This window comes from Mustelus asterias, chromosome 9, assembly GCF_964213995.1.
Source record: "Mustelus asterias chromosome 9, sMusAst1.hap1.1, whole genome shotgun sequence".
Taxonomy (NCBI): domain Eukaryota; kingdom Metazoa; phylum Chordata; class Chondrichthyes; order Carcharhiniformes; family Triakidae; genus Mustelus; species Mustelus asterias.
The window spans coordinates 114,470,376-114,483,683 of NC_135809.1; the positions used below are offsets into that span (position 1 = coordinate 114,470,376).

At 45.9% G+C, this 13,308-nt stretch overlaps 1 protein-coding gene across 2 annotated transcripts in view; it reads right to left on the reverse strand.

Annotated features, from left to right (window-relative positions):
- Window positions 1–13,308, reverse strand: part of syt9b (synaptotagmin IXb) — a 102,259-nt gene that overhangs the window by 37,630 nt on the left and 51,321 nt on the right. The window lies entirely within an intron of this gene.

Sequence of the window (13,308 nt, forward strand, 5' to 3'; positions counted from 1 at the left end):
TAAAATTATAAAAGGGTTTGATTAAATAGGCATGAAGAAGATATTCCCACTTGTGGGAGAGTACAAACCAATTTCTTCTTTAGTTCTCTGCACAAAGGCAGGTTCAACCCACAGCCCCACAGGCAGGGTAAGGAGACTGGTCCTGGATCCATCCCCATTGGAACGGGCATCAAATCCCTTGTTGTTGGCACCCATTTGATCCAAACCAGCAATCCAGCCAAGTGAGCCAATCAGATCAATACAAAACGAATGGCTATAAGTGTAAAATAGTCACTATTAAACCCCCCAACAGATTAAGGATTAATCCAGAGAAATAATGTGGGACTAGAATCATGGATGCCCTACAGTGCAGAAGAAGGCCATTTGGCCCATCCAGCCTACATTGACAACAATAACACCCAGACCCTATCCCCATTACCTCACGTAATTACCCTGCTAGTCCCCCGACACTAAGGGGCAATTTAGCATGGCCAATCAACCTAACCCACACATCTTTAGACTGTGGGAGAAAACCAGAGCACCCGGAAGAAACCCACGCAGACACAGGAAGAACGTACAAACTCCACGCATATAGTCACCCGAGGCCGTAATTGAATAAGGAATGCGCCTGGCTCTGTGAGACAACAGTGCTAACCACTGTGCCAACCTAGTATAGATGCATTAAAGGAGAAGAAACACATGAGGGAAAAAGGATTTAAAGTACATGTTGATAATGGGGGATGAAGAGGGACAGGAGGAGGCTTGTGTGGACATAAACATCAATATGGAGCAGTTGGGCCGAACAGCCTATTCCGTACACTGGAATTCTACGCACACTTTCCTTTCAATGTAATTCAAAGAAAGGAAGTTAATTTTCGACTCTTGTTCAAATTAAAATCAAATTTATTGGGGAAATATTGACTAATAATGCATGATGCCTCAAACCTGCGGAACTATTTTCTTTCAGAACTTTGACAGTGACATTCTGCTACATTTGGGGGCAGATTTTAAACTTGTAGCTGATTGTCAGTGAGTAATTGTGAATTATTATCCAGCCCACCAGAGCTAGTGGGATGTCACAGCAATTTTAACCGGAGGAAAGGGGAACAGAAAATATTGGAAAAACTCAGCTGGTCTTGGCAGCATCCGTGAAGAGAGAAATGGAGTTAACATTAACCAGCCTCCCATCCATTGGTTCTGTCTACACTTCCCGCTGCCTCGGCAAAGGAGCCGGCATAATTAAGGACCCCACGCACCCCGGACATTCTCTCTTCCATCTTCTTCCTTCGGGAAAAAGATCCAAAAGTCTGAGGTCACGTACCAACCGACTCAAGAACAGCTTCTTCCCTGCTGCTGTCAGACTTTTGAATGGATTTACCTTGCATTAAGTTGATCTTTCTCTACACCCTAGCTATGACTGTAACACTACATTCTGCACTCTCTCTATGAATGGTATGTTTTGTCCGTATAGTGCGCAAGAAACAATACTTTTCACGGTATGTTAACACGTGACAATAATAAATCAAATCAAATTAAATCATTTTGAATCCAATATGACTTTCCTTCTCCTTTAGAACCTTTGCTCTTAGTTAACTGAAGGCTGTCATTTAAATCAGAGTCTGGGAGAAACTTCTTTACTCGTTGTGAATGAGTAAGAAATCATAGAATAGAAATCATAGAAATCATAGAAACCCTACAGTGCGGAAGGAGGCCATTCGGCCCATCGAGTCTGCACCGACCACAATCCCACCCAGGCCCTACCCCCACATATTTTACCCGCTAATCCCTCTAACCTACGCATCTCAGGACTCTAAGGGGCAATTTTTAACCTGGCCAATCAACCTAACCCACACATCTTCGGACTCACTGTTACAGGGGGTGGATGAGGTGAATAGGACGGATGAATTTAAGGTGAAGTTAGATAAGAACATGAAGGAGAAAGGAATGGAAGGATATGCTCCAAGGTTTAAATGAGGAAAGGGAAGGTGGTGGCCTAGTGGTATTATTGCTGGGCAATTGATCCAGAAATTCAGCTAATGTTTTGGGGACCCGGGTTTGAATCTCACCATGGCAGATGGTGGAATTTGAATTCAATAAAAATCTGGAATTAAGAATCTACTGATGACCATGAAACCATCGTTGATTGCTGGAAAAACCCATCTGGTTCACTAATGTCCTTCAGGGAAGGAAATCTGCCAGCCTTATCTGGTCTGGCCTACATGAGTCTCCAGAGCCACAGCAATGTGGTTGACTCTCACCTGCCCCCTGAAGGGCGGCACAGTGGCACAGTGGTTAGCACTGCTGCCTCACAGCGCCAGGGACCTGGGTTCAATTTCCGGCTTGGGTGGAATTTGCACGTTTTCCCCGTGGCTGCATGGGTTTCCTCTGGGTGCTTTGGTTTCCTCCCACAGTCCAAAAGACGTGTATTGGCCATGCTAAATTCGCCCTCAGTGTACCCAAACAGGAGCCAGAATGTGGCAACTAGGGGATTTTCACAGTAATTTCATTGTAAGCCTACTGGTGACTAATAAATAAACTTTACTTTACTTAAATGGCGTAGAAAACCACTCAGTTTCAAGGTCAACTAGGGATGGGCAATAAATGCTGGCCAGCCAGTGAAGCCCATATCCCACGAATTAATAAACAAAATATAGGAGGAGGCTCAAGTTGGGCAATATGATCTGTTCCTTTTAGGTAATTTGACGCAAATGACACCCACAATATGGAGCAGAGAGGCTCTGGGTAAAAGACGAACATCTCGCCAAGGCAATCCCCACACCCCCACTTCTTGCCTTCAAACAACCACGCAACCTCAAACAGACCATTGTCCGCAGCAAACTACCCATCTACCAGGTACACGGTACCTACTCTTGCAACTCGGCTAACATTGTCTACCTGATACGCTGCAGGAAAGGATGTCCCGAGGCATGGTACATTGGGGAAACCATGCAGACGCTACGACAACGGATGAATGAACACCGCTCAACAATCACCAGGCAAGACTGTTCTCTTCCTGTGGGGGAGCACTTCAGCAGTCATGGGTATTCAGCCTTGGATCTTCAGGTAAGCGTTCTCCAAGGCGGCCTTCACGACACACGACAGCGCAGAGTCGCTGAGCAGAAACTGATAGCCAAGTTCCACACACATGAGGACGGCCTCAACCGGGATGTTGGATTCATGTCACATTATCAGTAACCCCCACAACTTGCCTCCTGGACTCGCAGAATCTCACTAGCTGTTCTGTCTGGAGACAATACACATCTCTTTAACCTGTGTTTAATGCTCCCTCCACCCACATTGTCTGTACCTTTAAGACCTGGCTGGTTGTAGGGATTCGCATTCTAATCAGTATTCTGTAACTTGATTTTGCGTCTCTGTGCACTGTTTGAGAGCACATTTCCGCTCCATCTGATGAAGGAGCAGCGCTCCGAAAGCTTATGGTATTTGCTACCAAATAAACCTGTTGGACTTTAACCTGGTGTTGTGAGACTTCTTAAAAGAGGATCATCAGGTGGCTATCTGATGTCAGCCATGGTTTAGAAAATAATCTTCATGCCTCGTAATCAGCAGTTTAAATTGAATTCACACTCCAGAGAAATAAGCACAAAATCTAGGGAATGCCTCTCTGTAGGAGATGCTGTCTTTCTGCTGAAACATTAAACTGAAACACTTGCCCGCTCTCTAAAGTGGATGTTGAAGGTTTTGTGCCATTATTTCAAAGAAGAATGGGGAAGAGCCATCTTGCATCCTGGCCTATATTTATGCCTCAACTCACATCACCAAAACAGATTATTGGTCATTTATCTGACTGCTGTCTGTGGAGGTTGCTGTGTACAAGTTGGATGTCATGGTTCCCGCATTACAAAAGTAACTTCAAAAGTACATCATTGGCGACAAAGTGCATTGGGACACCCCGTACTCAGGAAAGGCATTGCAGTAATACAAAACTTTTCTATTTCTCTTTGACCTTCCACACTGGTGGGGATTTCTGGTGTAACGTCCGTAATGACCTCACCATTGGGATAATTCCCCAACTCTGCTTTTCCACAGCCAGACACCCGGCCATGAGCGCCTAGCCCTTCCTGAACACCCAGTTTTCCGAGACTGCCCTTCAGAACATGCAGGAGAATGATGGAGGGGTATGTCAATATTTACAGGGGACACACATACACACACACACAGACACACACACACCAAAAGTAGCGCAACCCTATTATTCACTTGAACTAACCTGAAAGTTAATGTTTAAAGTTTTGTCACAGTAACTTCATTGCAGTGTTAATATTGATTTGATTTGATTTATTATTGTCACACGCATTAGTATATCATGAAAAATATTGTTTCTTGCGTACTAAACAGACAAAGCATACCTTTCATAGAGAAGGAAATGAGAGAGTGCATAATGTAGTCTTACAGTCATACTTAGGGTGCAGAGAAAGATCAACTTAATGCAAAGTAGGTGCATTCAAATATAAGCCTACGGGTGGCACTAATAAATAGACTTTAAAACTTTTAAACCTATTGTTCGCTTGAAGTCATTGCTTTGCGAGATATTTATGCAGATATTCAGTCAAGTGTGCAAGATGTACCACAGCAACAATGTCCGCAAGGGCTACACTTGCTCATCCCACTGATCCAATTCACACACAACTGATTTAAATAGATGGCAAAAATGCGTGACATTTTATGTGTTTATGCACAAGGTATCTATCACTATTGAGGAGTTTCATTGTCACTTTGAGACTTGTCATTTAAAACACAAGGATTTGATTTTTTGACAACCTACAACAACAACCTCTAATAATTTAATAACACGCTCTATCCTTTATGCATGAAGAGAGCCACAGGGAACTCTACTTCAACAACAACCTGCATTTTTATAGCACCTTGAACACAGTAAAACTTTTCCCTGGAGTGATTATAAAATAAAATTTCACACTGAGCAACTTCACGAAATATTAGAGCTGATGACCAAAAGCTTGGTCAAACAGATAGGTTTTAAGGACCGTCTTAAAGGAGGGGAGAGTGACAGAGAAGTGGAGAGGTCTGGGAGGGGTGTTCCAGAGCTTGGGGCCAAGGCATGACTGCCATTGTTGAGACTATGGGAATCGGGGATGCACAAGAGGCCAGGGCTGTGTAGAACAGAAATCCCCGGAGGACGGTGAGGCTACAGCGGGAGAGGACAATGAATACATATAATGCTGATGGTGAGACAAACAATCTTGTGTTTGTTCAGCTGTAGCTCAGCAAGCTGCAACTGCCCCTTCAGGCAAGCTGACCCCATTTTCTAAAGGAGGCTGATTATTTGAAGACAGGTGTGCTGATCTTACAGCTGGACTTGTCTCTATTCCCCACAACTCCTGGGAGCCAGAAACCTCTCACAAGCAGCAACACTGATGGGCTGGTGCTGCACAGTGCAGACTTTAAATTACAGCCTTTTTCTCTTTTGCAAATTAAATACTGGATTGATTGTTAAGAAATATAGGTCTTTGGTCTCCACTGTTAATGGGTATTCAAACAGTAAATATTCCAACTGAAACAGGGCTGCCACAACAAGACTTGTGTTTATATAGCACCTTTCTCGACCTGAGGATGTTACAAAGTACTTTACAGCAAATGAAACACTTCTTCTTTTCAAGTATAATCTGTGTTGCAATAAAGAAAATGCAGCTTTAGATAAATGAGCAAATCATGGCTGGGATTTTACCGCCCCGCCCGCCACGAGAATCGGAGAGGACGAGGGGCGGACAGTGACAAGGTCCATTGACCTCGGGCGAGATTTTATGGTTTCATGAAGCCATAAAATCCCGCCCCATCTGTCTTATTGACGTTGATCAAGGAATAAGTACTTGGCCCCCAAATACAGGGGAGAACGCCCCCTGCTCCTCCTCCAAATAGTGATCTTTTACCTTTGACTGAGAAGTGCTAAAGTTTCATCTGAAAGACGGCACCTCTGACAGTGCAGCATTCCCTCATGACTGTGTTGGGAGCGTCAGCCTGAAGAATACCATCTAATATTAGCAGGGTTAGATTTGCTGAGCTTGAGCTGAACACGGCTGGTTTCAGTAATGACCTCAACGCGGTCCATGGGATTGGCCTCTTGGAGTATGAGCTCCCTGATTGGGGTTGGCTGCCCAATGAGGGAGCCTCACCTGTATGTAAATATGGAAGTGTCAGTTCTACTGGCACTCCTGATTCTGACTTTGTATCTGAAGCACTCTAGAAGTGGAATTATAAATAAAGGGAATCTGGTGAAGAGACACCGGCCTCTGAGGAGATATTTCAGTTTCAGTGGTCAACGCCACAATCAATGGGCTACTTTGAAAATGAGGTTGCCACTGTTGTTATATAGGAAAATGCCAAATTCCTCTGAGAGGATTTTCATCGTCTACTGAACCACTGCGACGGGGAGATAGCATTGGCCAAGACCAGCATCTCTGACAATGCTGCACCCTCTCAGCCCTGCGGAGTCAGCCTAACGTACGTGTTCAGGTTCTTGCGCAGGGTTTGAACCTTCAGCTCAAGAAGCGACAGAATGGCCCACCCAAACCACACATAAAATGGCACTCTTTAATGCACATCTCAAAATGGAAACCGCTCTCAGTTGTAAGTGGCTGATGGGCCTTTTTCATAGTCTATACACTCAGTATATAAAATCACAAAGCTCGGGCAGTTTACAGGAAATGCATCATTCCCACGATAGCCCATTGATTGAAAGTTTTTGTAATTTTACTGTGTTTTTTTTTAAGGCAGCAACCTTCTGCAACAGCCACCTCACACACACGCTGCAGAATCTTCTCACAGACAGTGGATGCGAGCCAGTAATTGAGCTGCTTATAACCAGGGGATGTAAGTAAGAGTCTGCAAAATGGGTCAGGCCTGTACTGGTGGGATCCGAGTGCCAGTTTCACATATTTCAGTGCTGACATCTGCAAGGTTTGAACATCCGACATGAAGTTAACAGGCGAAAGCTGAAGGTGCTATTTTTAAGTGCGGTTTATTTTTAAACAGGCTCACACTTCTCTGGAAAGAATGTAGTGTGAGTGTCTGATAACGGTAAGCTTCAGCCATCAAAATGGGCACACTGGGTAGATTCTCTACTTTAACCCGTTCCTGGGTTGTGGTCGCTCCCACTGAGGTTGGCAGTTACTATGCTGCCAATTGCCTTGAGAAAGGTGGCAGGGGTTTTTATTCTTAAGCCACTGGAGTGCAATATTTTAGAATAAAGAACAAAGAAAATTACAGCACAGGAACAGGCCCTTCGGCCCTCCAAGCCTGCACCGACCAACATGCCTGACTGAACTAAAGCTCCCTACCCTTCCGGGGACCCTCTCCCTCTATTCCCATCCTATTCATGTATTTGTCCAGACGCCCCTTAAAACTTACGATCGTATCTGCTTCCACTATCTCCCCCGGCAGCGAGTTCCAGGCACCCACCACCTCCTGTGTAAAAAACTTGCCTCGTACATCTCCTTTAAACCTTGCCCCTCGCACCTTAAACCTGTGCTCCCTAAAAAAATTGACTCTTCCACCCTGGGAAAAAGCTTCTGACTATCCACTCTGTCCATGCCCCTCATAATCTTGTTTTGACTTTTTTTGATGGGCCATTTCAGAGCGCAGTTAGTGGGAAGGACATTTAAAAAAAATAAAATAAAGACAAACCGGGAGATATGGTAATTACCAAAAGTAAAATCCATTCAGAAACAGCCCTTTCTTCATCTGTTTAAGCAGCAGAATTGGTCTCGGTTCCTATTTTCTTGGCAATCAGTTTTTTTTAATGAATATGACAGGAATAGGTGTGAAACAACAGCAGAAAAGGCTAGAAAAACTCAGCAGTTCTGGTAGCTTCCATGGAGAGAGAAACAGGGTGAAAGGCTGGAATTTCTCAACACCTCCCCTACACCCAGCACCCCCCCCCCTCCCATAGCACTGCTGCCTCACAGCGCCAGGGACCCCAGTTCGATTCCCGGCTTGGGTCACTGTCTGTATGGAGTTTGCATGTGTTCCCCGTGTCTGTGTGGGTTTCCTCCGGGTGCTCCAGTTTCCTCCCACAGTCAAAAAGATGTGCAGGTTAAGTGGATTGGCCGTGCTAAATTCTCCCTCAATGCACCCGAACAGGCGCCGGAGTGTGGCAACTAGGAGATTTTCACAGTAACTTCATTGCAGTGTTAATGAAAGCCTACTTGCGACTAATAAAATAAACTTTAATTTATATCCACCCCGCCCGCCCCTCTGTTGGGTTTTCCTAAAGCAGAGGTGGCTCACTATTGCAGCTGGCAGGGTTACCCAGCTCTGCCAAAGTCTAAGGCATTTTGCAATGCCAATGTCACCAATGCCAAGGTACCCATGGCGGGGCTTGGCTCTGGCGGGTCTGGAAGATCCTGCCAGTGGGAAGCGCCGAAAAGTCCCGTCCAACAGTTTGAGTCCGTGTGACTCTTCTTCAGAGCTGAAGCTGATGAGTCTCTGATGAAAAGTCATGTGGGCTCAAAGCATTAACTCTTATTTCTCCCTCCACAGATGTTGCCAGACTTGATGAGTTTTCTCAGCATTTTCTGTTTTGATTTCAGATTGCAAGCATTGGTTTTTATTTTGTGGGTGGGTTTGAACCCACTTCGCTTTCCTTCCTATTGCAGCACGGGCTACTGGCGGGCTGGTGTGATGGGTGCTGACCTTCAGTATTGTCTGCAATAGAGACTCATACCAGTTTCTGACTGGGAGATCTGGAGTACAATCTTGGTCTCCATATATACTTGCACTGGAGATAGCATCATAGAATCCCTGCAGTGCAGAAGGAGGCCATTTAGCCCATCGGGTCTGCACCGACCACAATCCCACCCAGGCCCTATTCCCGTAGCCCCACATATTTACCCTGCTAATCCCCCTGAAACTAGGGTCAATTTAGCATGGCCAATCAACTTAACCCGCACATCTTTGGGCTGTGGGAGGAAACTGGAGCACCCGGAGGAAACCCACGCGGACAGAGGGAGAATGTGCAAACTCACACAGAGAGTGACCCGAGGCCGGAATTGAACCCGGGTCCCTCGCGCTGTGAGGCAGCAGTGCTAACCACTGTGCCACCGTGCCGCCCCACAGTGTACAGCAAAGGTTCACTAAATTGGTCCCCGAGTGGAGGGGGGAGATCCTACAATGAAAGGTTGAGCAAACTGGGTCTATTTTCTCCAGAGCTTAGAAGGATGAGAGGCAATCTCACTGAAATGTACAAGATTCTGAAGGGATTTGATAGAGCAGACACTGAGAGATCGTTTCTGCTGGTCAGGGAATCAAAAATGTGGGGGCTCTGTCTCCGGATAAGGGGACAATCGTTTAGGGTGGAGATGAGGTGTAATTAAAGTGTTGTGAATTATTGGCATTCTCTGCCCCAGAGGGTTCTGGATTGTCCATCGTTGAAGACCTTTAAGGCTGGGATAGACAGATCTTTGTTCTCTCATGGAACCATGGAGTATGAGGAACAAGCAAGAAAATGGAGTTGATGCCCAAGTCAGCCATGACCATAATGAATGACAGGGCAGGTGTGACAGGCCATATGGTCCTGCTCCTATTTCTTGCATTCTTGGGGACAGAGAGGGGAGAGAGATCACCTCATATAGAAGGCCAGTGATGTGTAACATGTGATCTAGTGGGCTGCTTTCAATCACCTGAAGGTATTGGAGAGGAATTTCCCATAGATGTTTTCTTTTCCTAATTGGCCTAGATTTTGTTCCCTTTCCTTTGCCTTTCCCTTTCAGAAACTGAGCTCCGGATCACTGACCACTCGTGCTCTGAAGCATTTGAGAAAATGGGCCTTTCAGTAAACACCCAGAAAACTAAGGTCCTCTGTCATAGTGTTGTGCTGCTCCTGATGTGCTGTTCAATGAGGCAGACCAGTTCCTGCCCTTCACTTCCATGCCAAGCTGATCTTCTTGGACCGCACATTCCTACTGAACCCTCCTGTGTCATTGATTCAGACCTGCACCTGGGGTTGGGGAATGGTGGGGGGATCTCCTTCCCCATGGAGCCACACAGCAGTCTCTGGCTGGACAGCACCGTGTTGCAGGACTCCTGCAACCACCGCAACAAAGGTCACAATTCCAGCTGGTGGTGGAGAGCAACGTGAGGCTGAGGAAGGGGGTGGTCTGTTGAAGTCAAGAGGACAATGTGGAAGGAGGGTTGTGCAAGGAGGGAGGAAGGATGAGGGCTCATGATAGCATGCAGAGGGGCAAGGAGCTGGATGAAGAAGACAAACAATGTAAGGCAGATGGAAGACTGAGGAGAGGCAAGCTAGCTGCATTAAAAGATCACAAAAAAGGGTTAAGGAGATACTGCATCGTTTACTGGAAGGCGATGCATGAAGATATGGTGGCACAGCTCCAAATGGGGGAATGTCAGTATATTTAGCGCTCTGACTAAGCTAGTCTCAACAAATAATAATGATGCACACATAAATAAAGTGAAAGCAATGTAATGTGACAGAGTTACAAGGGACATTTAAATTTGAAGCAACACCCATGTCACCCTAACTGTCATCTACTTTAGCTATCTTCTCCCAGTACAAACCACATGAGGTCCAAACTGCAACTAACTCTCAGTAAAAATGCCAAGATAAATTGAATCGAGAAAACCTCCCCATGCTCATTCTGTCTCCATGATGGCGTGGCATGCTTTGGGGTGTCCTCAAAATGACCTTTGGCTAATCATTCCTCATTTACAATTTATTATTTGATTGGCTGAAGTAAATACATTTTACAACCTTTCAAATGCTTTTGAATTAATTTAAATTCAGAGAATCTAATGGGAGCCAAAAAGGCGGAAATGCACCAACATAAAATCAAGTTGCAATTCTCCCAATGGCAGTTAGCCTCCCTTGAGGTCTTATGCTAATAGCAATGGAGTTGGGCAGGAAAGTTCTAGCCATGTTCCAGAACCTTCCTGTTTGAGCAGAGGCTCTTTAATAGATTCACCAAATAGCTGCAGCATTGTCAGCTGACGGTGGGTTACACCACCGACCAGCTTCCCCCGCCATGGAATCTTAACTGTTTGCCATGCACACCGCCAGTACTTTAAATTTTAACTGTAATCACGTGGAAATCAGTGAAAAACAAGAGTGAGGAACTGGTGCACACATCCAGACCTGCTGTTGGGAATGATACAGATTCTGCTTCCCGGTTTCTTCAGAATTCTCCACTGGCTTTCTAGGTGACTATCTGATATCGATGGCCTCCAATTATGCTCCTCCTTGTGAAAGGAAACATTCCCTTGGTATTCACTCTATCCAAACCTTTCATGATTTCAGACGGGGTCAACGTCAGGAGAAATTCTACCCCCAAGTTCAAATCTCACCCCCTACCCCTGGGGGAATTTAAATTCAGTTTATTAAATGAACCTGGAATGAAAGGCTTGTGCCAGTGATGGTGACCTTGAAACTGCAGGATTGTTATTTTTAAAAACCCATCTGGTTCACTAATGTCCTTCAGGGAAGGAAATCTGCCATCCTTACCTGGTCTGACCTACATGTGATTCTAAGGGCTCGATTTTACCATCAAGTTGCGCCCGTTTTCGGGCACGAAAACTTGGTAAAGTTGGGCATGAGGCGAGTAATGCAGTCCATGACTGCCTCCACGGCCGCTCCCCCTTTACTAATGGTTGAAAATAGCGGCGATTGGGACCGCGCCCGAAATGGGTACGACGGCAATTTAAATGCATTTGAAAGCATTTAAATTGAATTAATGGGCTAGGCGCCCAACTTTACCAGCACTTCCCCCTTTACCATTGCGTTTGCCCATCCAGATTTGGCGCAAAACCGACATGGTCCGCAAAGGTCCAATTCGGGCGCTCCAGCTTCTGAGGAGGTACGGTCAGAGCTTCCAGCGGCTCTCTGACTCAGAGCGGTTGTTGGGGGTGGGGGGGGAGGGAGGCAGGTCAGATGGCTCTCTGGTGGGGGAGGAGGAGGCGGGTCAGATGGCTCTCTGGTGGGTGGGGGGGGGAGGAGGTGGGTGAGATGTCACTCTGGTGGAGGGGCGGAGGGATGGGGGGGTCTGCTGCCACTCTGCATGTGATTGGTGGGGGAAAGGGGGGTCCACTGCCACTCTGTGTGTGATTGGTAGGGAGGAAGGGGGCAGGGGGCTGCGATCGGTCTGGGTAATGGGGGGTGTGGGGGGATAAGGGGGACAGTAATGTTGTGGGGGTGGAGCAATGTCTGTGGGGGCCAGGGGGGAGACATTATCCGGCCCGGGAGCAATGTGGCAAGGGAGCATTTTTCTATTTTTTTTACTGCGCATGCACAGTTGAATGCTCCAATCAGAGCTGCAGTGTTTTGGGCATGATAAGCTCCGCCCACAGGCCTCTGCAGCACGATTCGGAATCATGGATATTTTTTCAGGCAGAGTGCTTATGGGGGCGTCGGAGAACGGGTCTAAAAGTCCGATCTGAAACACTCTCAGTTTCAAGTCCGCCCAGCACTTCGAATCAAAATGGCAAAATATGGCCCTAAATCTACTGCACATCGCTCAGTTAAGGGGCTGGAATTTTCTCTTGGGAGCAGGCTTTGTAAGTCAGGCCATTTCACAGCTCACAGACTGCATTCCTGACCGATGTGCAACTTTTCCCAGGATTTTTGTTTCTTCCCACAGAATTTAGGTTTGCGGTGCAGCTTGAGAACCATGAACCATTGCAGTGGGAGTACGGGTGCACAGGTGGGCTGGTGAGAAGGTTTGCCTCAATTCCTGGCAAGAGCAGCATAGCTTCTCATTGTTTAAAGGCCCCTAAACCTCACACTCCGCCCCCATCACCCCACGCACCCTCCATGAAGTCCCATGCATCCTCCACAGCAATTCACCCAGTAACAACTATGCACAGTCAAGATTCCATGCAGTATCAATGGAAAATATCTTATATTCATTGGGTGATAAAGTAATGCTCTCACCATCTAATAACAACCTCCATTAGACACACTATCATTGATCTTGAGAAAAAATGCATTCTGCTGTGTGAAAGCAAACTTTGTAATACTTGTAATCCTGTTAAATTGTGCCAACAAACCATTAAACTGCATCAAAGGCTGAATCTGTTATTACAACCTCTTAAAATTGTCATTTATTCTCACACAAATGAAACATCTACCCATGAGCACGTAAAGCTCAGTAAAGCATTCATAATGGCCACAGCTGTGCAAACAATAGAGTTAGTCACTAAGATGGAAAGAGCACTTCAATTTCAAAGTTGGGTGCCCTTCAATCAATGGACGAGAGCAAGTGCTTAGATTTTTTTTCAACTGACAAAAGATGTTTTTCTAATCAGCCAGAGCTGTCACTCTTTAAAGCACAGTTCAAAAAA